Source organism: Dreissena polymorpha, chromosome 10, assembly GCF_020536995.1.
Source record: "Dreissena polymorpha isolate Duluth1 chromosome 10, UMN_Dpol_1.0, whole genome shotgun sequence".
In the NCBI taxonomy this organism is placed as follows: domain Eukaryota; kingdom Metazoa; phylum Mollusca; class Bivalvia; order Myida; family Dreissenidae; genus Dreissena; species Dreissena polymorpha.
This window is the reverse complement of record NC_068364.1, coordinates 60,054,937-60,067,962: the sequence shown is the minus strand read 5'-3', so window position 1 is coordinate 60,067,962 and position 13,026 is coordinate 60,054,937. Positions and strand designations below refer to the sequence as shown.

The window sequence follows — 13,026 nt, the reverse complement described above, 5'->3', positions numbered from 1 at the left end:
ATATTCAGGCGTTTAAACTGCATTCTCCTTTTTGTATAACTAAATGTGTTCGTTTGTGCGTGTGTGTGCGTGCGTGTGTTTTGAAAATAAAGGCGGCAGCTCAAATCCGATCATATTTCGTTCTTCCGCAGACATGCACCTTGAAACTTGGTTTTATTAACCGCTCTTAAAACGTTAAAAAAAGATTACCTGGATTTACAATTGTAGACATCTTTAAAGTTTAACTTCATGCATTCTATTTGATAAAACAGCAACATATTTAATAAGGTAAGTTTCAAGGTATTGTAAAATATAACAATGGACAGTTTATTGTTGAAATTTACGACAAATAATTGCGTTATGTAGCGCTTGATATCTGAATAACACATGACACAGATTTCGGTAACGAAACAACGCGCTGTGTATCAATTACGATGTAGAGTCAAGATAAAGTGCGTCATTAAGTAAGGAATTTGAAGGTGAATAATAAAACACACAAATCAACGTGATTCCATTTAAATCACATTTTATAACTATAATGACTAATCATGCGCTAGGTTTGTTTAACAGATCATACATAGTAAGATGCCTTTAGAACGAAACTCATAAATGTCGACATTTGCAAACAAAGACATGTCGATTTGTCGATTCACTTAAATCTGAAAGCGGTAACTAAACCGATTGAATGATGTTCACTCTGCACACTGATCAAACCTTTGCCTCGTCACTTAATGTTATCTTAAAACTCTGTGTGCCATAAACACGTACATATGACCGTTTTATTTGAACAAAACGACACTATTAAAATGGATTTATCCTATGAAAAAAATGTATACACAGGTAATATTCGATTCACTTGCCAAGTATGATGTTCAAAACCTGAAGCAAGCCTATTAATACTGCTTTGTCTTTATCTGTATATGTGTGTAGTAATGTCTGGGCGATTGTGCTGAAATGTGTTTGTTATCTGTCAATCGATCGTTTCGTCAACCTGTATGTTATGTAATGTTTTCACAGACAATAATATACATCAGATGTAAAGAACGTGTCCATTATTATACAAACACGAATATTTAAAACAAATCATGTAAGTTTTTATGTTGTTTGTTTTACTATAATATTGTGTAAGAATTCGAGGTGTGCGAAAGAAACATGTTTTTGTCGTGCTTGAGCGAAGAAAGTTTCAATGCGTTTATCTTTAAACGCCCTTACGTTAATGGCATAATGATTGTTTGTGCACATAAGGCTTCGCAAGTACGAACATTCTTTTGTTATTCAGAATTGAATACAATATAATACAAAACATCTGCTCAAATTTCAATTTTAGAAGAGTTTGAACATAATTTAATGCATGTATACGATAATTTTACCCATCAATTGAATTTTTAATATAGAGAATTAAAGCTTAAATGTGGCAGATTCAGCTTCACAAAGAAAATATAAAATGGCTACATCAGCAGGAAGATAGTTGTATCTGTCGAATTAACGAACAATCTCCAATGTTATATTTTATACTTATTCAAACTAAGTGATTAGAAGTGTGTTGCTAATATAACATCATGTCACATAATGAATGGTCCTTTATACACACTGCAGGCCATTTATTAAAGTCGTTTAACTATTTTATAACTATGTATGCAAGTGTTCTCATTTCTAAAACAGATTTCTACACTATATTTTAATTGTCAATACAGCAAATGAAACAGTTAAAATACTATCCATCGGTAAATTTAACAAAAATCATTGTTTATCATAACATGACAAATATATATTGATACTTTATATCACATAAATAAATATGTTACTACATATAATGCAATTTTTGCGCGTGGAACAGCCTTTTTATCGCTCCACAAATGCGATTATCGAAAATGCCCGCGCCATGACCGGGCGTCAATAGGACAAAACCACTTGCGAAATTTTCTAACGTGCGCTTTTGACGTCATAGAACGGAAAAGATACCCGACTGTTTGAATGCAAAACCGTAAATTATTTTGATCTTTACTTAGATGTATACTGTTGGGGAAGTTTAAAACAATTATGACGCATAGTGGTTATTCATTGTACGAGCTTTTATACAACCGTGATTAACTGATTTTTTCTTTGAACCCCCTCCCCCCCGCAGAGTCTTCGTGTTTAAATACTTTGTTTTTCTACTTTAATCCGCACTTAATACTTATGTACATCGATCCGAATTTTAAATGCACTAGAAAATGATTTTAAGTAACTTTCTACCTATAGACTTTTGGAACAAATTACGTCACTACTCTTACAAAGTTATGACGTGAATGCAAGATAGTCTGTCACCGAGACGAGCCTATCTAAACGTATTGGGTAATTGAAGAGAACCCAATAAGGAATAAAAACCATTCATATAAATATATTGGATATTGAAAAATATGATATTAAAGATGTCAATACGCAGTGACGACGGGGCTGGAATCGATAAAAACGTCGGTAATTCAAAATTGGTCTTCAGGCGTTACCATCACTTATGCTATAATCGTGTTGCCGTTGCTATTACCGTGCTCTGCCCCGGTTACGCCATTTAAAAACCGCGCTCACTTACACGGAAATATTCAAGATATATATATATTATTGTTCGTATTTCCATCAAATTTACTTGTTACATTAAAATTAAACCTATATGATATATTAGTATTAGTATATATACGTATTTGTTCATGTTCAAACTATGTGTCGGTAACCAATATATGGTCGTTTTTGAGAAAAGTGATGTATAGATCTACTATAAAGTGTCCTGTATATATTATATCTACATAAACATATTTGAGAGAGACCGATTTTATAACAGCAAGTTAAAACAAAACAAGTTAAATAAAGGCATCGGAGAAACCGATGATTATTGGAGGTACGTTTGAGGATTGAACGAGTTTATCATCGATATAGATTGAATGAAAATAAAAAAGGGTCAACCAATTTTTAATCGTTAACGTCATGCCCACTTTTCAACATTTAGTCTCAAAATCAATATAATTGAGAAGGTTAGTTGTTTAAATTTGTATTATTATACTCTTTTTAGACAGAATTTAAGTTTGATAAATAAAACAATAATGTGTGATTAAGTCAATTATATAGAATGTTCGTAGTTGCGGGGCATTTCTTTATACTACATCCCGACTATGTAATAAAACTTATAAATAAATAAGCTGTAACACTTTACAACTCTATAAATCATGTATAAGTATTATGCAAACACCTTCGTAAATATAGATAAGGGACGAACCTTTTCTCATAACGATAAACAACTCTTATCGAAAACATTGATACTGCGTGTATAAATAAATACGTACACGGAAAAATATATCGGATGAGTCGCAACCTACAGCTTTAGCGGAGTGATAACAATGCAACGGTATGTAAATCTACTACTAACGCTACTACTAGGTCTACTACTATTACTATAACTACGTATATTATTATTATTATTATTATTATTATTATTATTATTATTATTATTATTATTATTATTATTGTTATTATTATTATCATAAATGTTGGTCGTCGTGTGGTTGTCGTACAATGTTACGCAGTAGTTATTGTAGTAGTTGTGTTTGAAGGAGGAGGAGTTGTGTGCGAGTTGATAATGCTGCTGTTGTTGTAGTTGTTTATTTTGCTTTAGACGTTTAAGTACGTTCGTTCTTTTCACTGCGCTCATGTTCTTGTGTGATTATTATTCGTCGTTGTTCGTTTTTGCTGTTTACTTCAGTAAAACCTCTATCGTATAAAATACATGGCTTCAAAAGACATGAAGTAGCAGATCAACGAACTCACATGGACATGTGCACTTAAAACGGCTTAACACTTATTCGAATCAATCTGCGTGGTATATATATTCATTTTGCTGTAGGATAAAAGCCAACTTTATGATCCAGCGGCAATGTTGAAAATAGATAAATTGCCTGATATCGAACTAAATTTCGATCGAAAAACGGGAACAACCGTGGACGGAATGCTAAAAGAGTGGCACTCTCACTGTAAAATACCCTACATTCACTTTTGGAGTTCGACTCTAACCAGGCACAGCTTTACTTCGAAGCAAATTCACAATAACTAGATCAAACAATAATTGGTCAATCGCGTCAATCAAACAAGCGCGTCAATCTGCAAAAAACATACGAACATCTAACACACATATGTCCAGCACTATCGTTGTGTATGATGTAATTATTTGACTAGATATAATGGTCCAAGAAACTATAATATTGATCGTTATGTGCAGCGTTGATCCCAAAGATTTGTATGTTCATAATAACAAACGTAGTTTAAGTGTAAATGATATACATACTCCTCCTTCTCCTTCTACTATCAATACTACCACCACTACTACAATGCGATAGCCTCTTAACAGGCGTAGAATTGTAATACATAAGTTATACAAACATGGTTATTTATTAAGTCTCAACACTACAGCGTTTCAATATAAAGGCTCGTGAGAAAGCTTGCAAGTTGACTTTGTAATGATAAGTGATTATTTTCTGAATTTTACCCCCCCCCCCCCCCTCTGTATTCTTAAGATGCACACATTCCTCTTAAAAGCAAGTTCATATATTGAATTGTGCTGTATCAATATATGTATGTTCACACTCTTTGGTGGGCTTCAACAACCTCACATTTACTATGAGAAATATAATGCGTTTTAAGTGGAAACGAGTGTTTTCAAGTACATATTTGGCTATGTAAACTTTTATGTAAACAAATAAGGGGAATAACCGAAAAGAGCGAAACAGCATGTGAAATAGTGTAGGCGTTGCTAACAAAAGCAAACAAAGAGGTCCGCCAGGTTATCTAGACACATCAACAGGTGGCTTACTTCACCTAGTAAACTCTGTTTTACATGGATGTGATTTAAGGCTTAAAAAGCCGGTAGATACACGTGAAATATTTTTAACTGAGTACGCAAGTGACGTTCGGGATAAAATGGCGTTCGATGATGGCAAATCTTCGTCAACGCTCTGACTGTAACCATACCGTTACTCGTTCTGCGAATAAGTTCAGTCAATGGAAAAGAAGCTAGACTTTATCTAATGGCTAGATGGAAATGGTAATAAACTTGGGCAAAAAAAAAAGACGGTTTAATTGCAATTGAGGATCTGGCTGAGTCCACTAAAGAGCGGACAAGCCGATAAGAAGACAGGCTGGAATAGGGTAATATGGGTTCTGCCTTGATGTTCAACAGGGCCAGCTATCTGGATAGTCAAGGTGACAAGCTTCAAGATGAGGTTACCTATCTCGAATTGTAGTCGACAATGAACAACCTTTATTTATTTAAATATTTAAATATTTACGAACATTCCAGAATACATGTCAACCGGAAACGAGCCACTGTAAGTGTCGGAACAGAAGCTGTGGGAGTACGCACTCCAGCCACTTGAAGGTAAGTAAATTGCGAATTGTTATTGCATCGTTATATACTATTTGCTGTTTGTGTTATGCCTGTCATTGCATATACATCAATCGTAGACTTTATCTAAACGTTACATTCCAGTTATTGATGCTGATGTTTTAATATAAGAAACTGTGCGACGACCGTATCTATGGATATTTAAAGAAACTGAGAAATTAACGTCACAATGCAAGTTAATACAATGACACAAGCACATTCTAAACCGAATCAGCGCCTTGTTTATAAACGATCTAACATAAGTTAAAAATTAATATTAAAATCACGTATTCGAACTGTGTAACATATTATGCACATTTTCATAAACTCCACTGATTAAGAATACTAATGTGCTCTAAGTAGTATTGATTTTTTACACTAAACATTGTGGTTTTAAAGAAGTGTATATACATTGAAGTTTAATTTAGTTAAAACAATCCATTTATGAACTATTATATATAAATACATACAGCCGTATACGGTATATATTATGAGCTATCTTTATAAGATAAGGTTCAACGGGATACACGTAGGACTCGAATGGCATTTATAAGAAGAATTCTGCGTCCGCTTACGGTATAACTGCAAGTTATTTCTTATTAAGAATTAATTATTATATTAAAATCCCTTAATTTGATTTCACATTGTAGTGTTTCACTAGGTGTTGTAAGTGTGATACAAATAAAAATGAAATACAGCACGTTAGATCGCAATTAAATCTTTCTTCATTTTCAATTTTTTATTATATGAGACAAAAAAAAATTAACATAAAATGCTATTTCTTAGTATGACACTGTATATTGTCGAATTTACGTATTTAATATTTTGATAGTCTGCAAAAGAATATGAAATACTCCTTATTCCCATTCATGGTATGTGTACTTACTTTAAGTATTTAACATTTTTTATAAAATCGATAAGCTCAGTTAAATGCAAAAACAAAAGTAATTATATAACAATTATATATGGCATGTATGTGCTTTCATACGGATATAAACTATCAATTGCATCTCTGAATAGTAAATATACGTTAAGAAGTCAAAAATATACTACTTAAGCAAACAAACGAACAAAACGTTTCCAAATATCTAAAAGAGTTTATGCACTTACAAAATACGCATTTATTTCAGACCTATCAGGCGAACCACTCCCTCTCTTGACACATGAAATCACATTGGGTGACCGTCACATAATCACATTTAAATACCGGATCGGCTTGTTTGGATCCTTGTCAAGCAGCTGTGAAATTATTAAAGAGATACTGACACTTTGCGAGCGGGATTTTCCTAATATTCATGGTCTAGGTCAAGAATTGAGAGACCTCGTTTCCGCGAAGTCTGTTCAGGTCTTCACAACAGAGACGTTTCGCCATCACTTTGATTCTGGTTCAAATAAAAGGACTCCGAACATAATGCTCCAAGATATTACACATTATATCAAATATACCAATACATTTGCATTGGTTGTTTTTGATAATTTTCTGCAAGCAGCCGTTATCAAGTTTTCAACAATTCAGACATCCGTTTGACTGCACTTTTACTGTTTGGCGACGTTCTGAACTTTCCAGATAACCCCAAAATACTTTGTATCCAAACTCACCCGAATGAGGTCATGAAGAACGCTGCACGTGTATTGGAAATGTGTGCATTTTTGTTATTGAAATCGATACAGCGTACTGTACAACAATATGATGGACACAGTAATGCCTCGCGTGAGTAAATGCATATGTGTTCATAGAGCGTACATGCATTGCAGTCTAATTAAAATTTAACTGTTATGTACTTAACAATGAAGGAATACTTTGATTTTGAACTCGTTTCAGGAAGAAAAAAGGCTGAACTTCTGGATCTGATTGACCTCATTGTGTTAACATACGAAAGAAGCTTCAACTTCTCATCATCAAACAAAATAAGTATGGTGAATTGAATTCATGTATTTACGCACAGGACCTAAAAGATTAAACTGTATTAACCTGAAAATAGAAGCGGGTTATCTACATAAAAATTCTAATTCTGGTAATTTTGTAAACACATTTTGTTTGGGCAAAAAGAACTAAATTTAACATACATAGTAAAAAATACTGAAAAACAATCGTTTTTTATCTGTAATTATTTTATCTGTAACATTTATATCCCCATCTTATTAATTTCTAATATATTTGACAATTGAATCAATTCTTCTAAACTATATCATAAGTGGTGGACAAAACATGATAACTTATGAAATAAAAATTATGAGGCATCAAGATCAAGAAGATGAACTGTAACATGTAAATTACTCCACTGAAACTATTTTAACTTGTTGGTGGATAAAAACAAATAAAAATAAATGAAGCTAGATTGACTACCTATACATGTCTTTGATGGTGGAAATATAAACCATCAACTCCGCGAATCTTACTCTCTCTCTATGCTCCAATATCAATATGAAGCAATTGCTTGTATTTATTCATTTTGTAAGAAAGTGTCGTTTTTCAAATGGCTATTATTAAATGTAGACTTTTTCGACCTTCTAATGCATACAATCCATTTTTATTTCTTATTTACTCTTTTCCTTTTTTAGTTGAATGATTTGTATGTTCAATTATTTTTCCTACATGCCTATTAATACTTTTTTGTATATTAACATTTGACTATCGTTCGATCTTTCAAACCGTAAACAAAAATAATTCGAATATATATGCATGCATATGATGAAGAGAATACGTATGATATAAATTTGTATATAACATATATATTTTTTTCCAGATTTTTAATTGTTTACATTGTTAGGTAAGAAATGCTGTGTGCTATTTTTATTGTATATATTAATTCGGCATTGAACAAAATGATGACGTCGCTTATTAATTAATATCAACATGATTATTCATCTAAAGCATATTTAATGATTACTATTTTCACTGGAGTATTTATATGTGTTTAATTTATGTTGTATTCTATTGTTGATAATTTTACAGGACAGAAGTATACATTCAATATCGTATTCACTATTTCATTGTTGAACCTTACAATCATACCACATGCTATATAGTCTAAATTAATTCAAATTTTTGCATCACTTCAATATTATGCATAATAATCGTGTTTTTATCGTGTCAATGATACATGTTTAAGTTCATTTGATGTACCGGTATGTTTCATAGTTTGTTGTCAACAATATTTATTTAAACTACCACACTTATTTAAACGATGCATGAAGATGTGTGTCTTCGTATCCCTTTTAATGCTTTTTATGACATTGACTAAATAGCGATACACATATTAATTAACATGATATTGTTTTTATCTTAAGGAACATCTCATCTTAGCTTCTTTTGCATTTAGTAGTAAAAGAGTCGAGTTGACAAAATAATACAATGAGCTAAGTTATATTTCACACTTTTAAAAACGCAATCTAATAGACTAGTGTTTTTTGAAACTATTTATTGATTATTTTTTACCAACGGTGCAACTATCAATTGATACTTAATACAAGGCAGTATCACTTCCTTGTTTGGTGGGATTTTGATTCTTTATTGATACCGAGATTTGTATGCATATTGTTTAAAGCGAGACTAAACGATTTTAAATGTGTTAAATATATTGATAAAAATATTTAACAATAAAACAAAATATTATATTTACAATTATATATTGAAGACGAATTTCTTAAAATGCAGCAAAAAAGCGCCCTGAGCCGATTGTGACGAAGATATTTCGTACACATTTTCCTACAATAACCGAAGCATTCGTCTTTTTATTGTGATCGGAGTTAGTGTTCGTGTGTCGTATGAATAGATATCGTTGCAGGAATTTAAACTGAACCGTTAAACTAAATTTAGATTCACATCGTACATGTATGTTATACATGCTGGCGAATTCGACGATACAGACATTTTCGATTTCAGAATTAAATATCTGGCTTATTTCGCATTTTTCGACACATGATCTTCTTAACTTTTATTTCAATGTATATTGAAATTTATGTATAATATTTTCTTTACACTTTTTATATAAATTCATAGATATTTGACAAAATTGGTCGTATAGTCTCCCTTTAAGTTTGCTGTTCGAAAGTATCATTAAATTTTGTTTAAGTATGTATACTCAAATTCATATGCCGTGTAAAGTCTGCATTTTTTATTTTAACTTGTTTTATAACTATTGTTCTACGCAGACACTTGTTTGACTGCTATAACGTTTTCATAAACAAGTTTAATAGCTTAACGCTTAATTATAGAATTTCCAAACTCACCTTTAAAAAATTTAAAGTAAATAAACGTTCACGAACTCATGCGAAATAAACAGTAAAAATAAAGTTCCATTACTTGCTAGTACAAAAAATATAATTCGTCGTTGTGAACAATTGGCTTGGAATAAAGACCTATGATCACGAACATATCCAGTCAGTATGCTGACTTAGATTGAGTTTCTTCATTAAATATTTTCGATGTATTTGACTCTCTTGCTTGATTTGGTTTTCAAGGAGTTGTTTAGAAGTTTTGAGTCTGAGTCAACCCTAAGATTCAGAAAGAACATGTGTATTTCGTATAGCTGAGATTTGAAGTTGTTCGTTAGCGGACCGATATTCTAAATGCTCAGCTTAGTGGGATCTCAAATCTCGTCTTTTGAGTTGAGCAAAAGATTGAGAATGTTCTTGACACCGGACCAAGGTCTTTTTAACTGTGTTGAGTCTTTTGTTATAATACTTTTTATAAACATTTCAGACTTAGATAATAAAATTGCCTTCGGTGATGTTAAAAACAGCGCGACGTTTTAAAATTAAATCACCCTTTACAAAAAAAATGATGTAAATTGTTGTTTTTTTGCCATTTGTTTTGTTAACATTTGCTTCAAATAAAGGCTTTGTACGCATTTTTATATTAAAACACATCTGAAAACATTAAAATGAACGAGTGTATTGTTTCCTTCATACTAATGTGTAACAGTATCATTTGTTGATATAATGAAATACGACGAATATGTTTGAAGTGTCCAATTAACAATAGCATCTTTACATAGTAAAGCATTTACACTAAACTTTAAAAAATAATAACTATAAGAACATTACCGTATTTTATCAGAAAATAGCGTGTCTCTTACAAGGATTCGAGCACTTTTAAATCTAGCTAAAGTTCATGTGACAATGATCTTTAATATTGCATGATTACGAATTCATACAATTCAATTTATTTCAATACGTTTTCAAACTGGCATCATGCTTTAAACCTTTCAAGCAAAAAAAAAATAGATCTACAAGTTGACGTCTTGACGAATCGGTAAATCCGGTCTACTATTTTATGGCTGCAGTATTAAAACTATTGAAGTCTTTAAATGTTTTAGGGCTGCAGTATTAATGTTTGCAGCTGGCAGGACGGAAGATGTAAGTCCAATCTTTGGATTTGGCTAATTAAGGCACGACAGGAACAGTTTATTTGCTGCTGCGTAAACTTGAGCCCGACATTCGAAGATCGAGTGTTGTTGTCACACATTCGCGATACAAGAATTGCTTTTATGTCACTGTTGGCTCTTTCAACAGACCCCTGGCTTTGTGAATGTCTGGATTTCCATGTACCATACTGAGTTGTGGCCACTAAACTTTTGATCCATAAATGCTCTGTATAATTGATGCAGATCCAAAGAGTAGAACAATATAAAACAGTTGGTGTGCGACTTTATAACCTCTTTACGTTCGAAGTCAGTGGCATAAAGACAGCACATTTCGTAAGGTGGCACTAGTAAAACAATATCCATTTGTACTGCCCTAGTAGGGAAGACTGCTTGTCTATCAGATCTACCTGACCACAGGAGTTAAAATATCTGGCCATAAAGAATAAGCCTTAAAAACTCTTCGTACAAATATTTAAGTGTCCAACGCGCAGTTTAGGCAAAATGGGAATAAAGGGTAAATGTATTGTACTAGGAAGTGACATAAAACACAGCACGCGTATTGCCAATCCATTTCTCTTCAAATAAATATAAAATATTGAAAAGAAAATGAAAAGTTAAAAATTATCATTTCATCAAAAATAAATATCAATAATGGGAGTGGGAGTATTTAGAGTATTTAGATGACCTTTAATTTAAGTTTTAAGCGTTTATAAAAGGTTTTATTTTTGGATGACAGCTTAAAGCATAGCCGCACGAAGACGGTTTACAAAATGGTAAAACAAAATAACCTGATTGATTGAATCAGGTATTCAGTTTGGTTTTTCCTGGTAAACATGTAAATACTAAATAATCTTTTTTGCTTTACTGATGCCTCTTTACATAAACCATTGTCAATAAAAGGCACAATTCGCATCATTCAGTTTTTTAAATGATTACATGAAGCCAATGTTACAATTAAACACTCAATTTGGTAATTTACATGATACGTTTTCGGTTTAATTATTTGCTACCATTTAACTTAACAAACCAAATCACATTAGTGAAACTCTTTATGACATGTACATATTGCCGACTTTACTTCAAATTCTACCAGCCTGCTTTAGCCATGACTGTCCAAATCAAAGTTTTGACAACGTCACAAGTCCTTGTTGTTGATATTATTATTATGAGGCATTTTGGACTTAAGAATAAAAAAACAAGTGAAACTTCAGCTACACCTGCAACAAAAAACGTATTTAACAATATAGTCCTTTCTTAATGAACCGGTTGCCGAAAAGTAAGATACAGGGCAACTGCACTAGACAAGATACAGAAATACACAACAAACAAAGCGTGAAAAGTGGTAAGCTTCAAATACATTTAAACATTCCTGCTTGCAACTTTCTCAGATGTTGACCTAAATCCATGTTCTTGGATGAGCTGTGAGAAGATAGAAAAAAAACGAATCAACGTGATGTAGCATGTGATGACTGTCAACAATGGAGTCATGCAAATCCCGCGTGATCTGTTTCATTAACATCGGCATAGGCAGACAGGGATAACGCTTCCAAGCTCGTTGTATGGTATTGTTATAAATACTGAATTAAATGGATGGATCATAAGACAATCAACACAGATTAATCTGATTGAAATTAAAGTAAACTCGTATTACTGCTCCGTTTTAACAGACAACACATTACTTCATCAATTGTTTAGCAATTCGTCTATAAAGATTTCTGGTATATGTTAACTAGATAAAATCGGGCTCTCCGATTGCATTTTGTAATGCATCCGCAGGAATTTGACGTTGCATCGAAGTGATTCGATGATTCCGTTCATGTTCGACATTCAAACGTTCGATGTCATCAACAGCATAAGCAACTCGATAAAACACAATTTATGATGACCTACAACAATATTCATTTATATCTTGTGAATTAATAACAGTAAACGAAATCAAACCTGCATGTTGTGAGAAAATATCGGAAAGGTATTGTCGACGGTATTTACCCATAAATATATACATTAATAAAACATGCATTTTTCTCTCTTGTAAAGCAGATATGTAGCTACAAACAATGTTATTTTTATGAAAGTGTAAAGAAAAGAACAACACAATACAATTTGGACTTTTGAATATAAATACGGTTCTATGGAAACATGCTGTATTATACTTAGAAAAAAATATTATTCGGGCATGCGAATTAAAAAATTATAATTTAAGCACTACTTATATGATCTTGAGTGCAATGAAATTCGCAGGTCCATGATTAAAATTGATGTTCAATGAATTGT

At 32.3% G+C, this 13,026-nt stretch overlaps 1 long non-coding RNA gene across 2 annotated transcripts; it reads left to right on the top strand.

Moving 5' to 3' along the window:
- Window positions 1-3,248: 3,248 nt before the first annotated feature.
- LOC127848945 (uncharacterized) lies at window positions 3,249-10,259 on the top strand. 2 transcript variants are annotated; one of them, XR_008034831.1, is made up of 5 exons: window positions 3,249-3,355; window positions 5,300-5,377; window positions 5,892-5,959; window positions 6,514-7,094; window positions 7,206-10,259. It is a non-coding gene; the product is annotated as an uncharacterized LOC127848945 (long non-coding RNA). The 2 variants fall into 2 exon arrangements; XR_008034830.1 differs by lacking the exon at window positions 5,892-5,959.
- The last annotated feature ends 2,767 nt before the right edge of the window (window positions 10,260-13,026 follow it).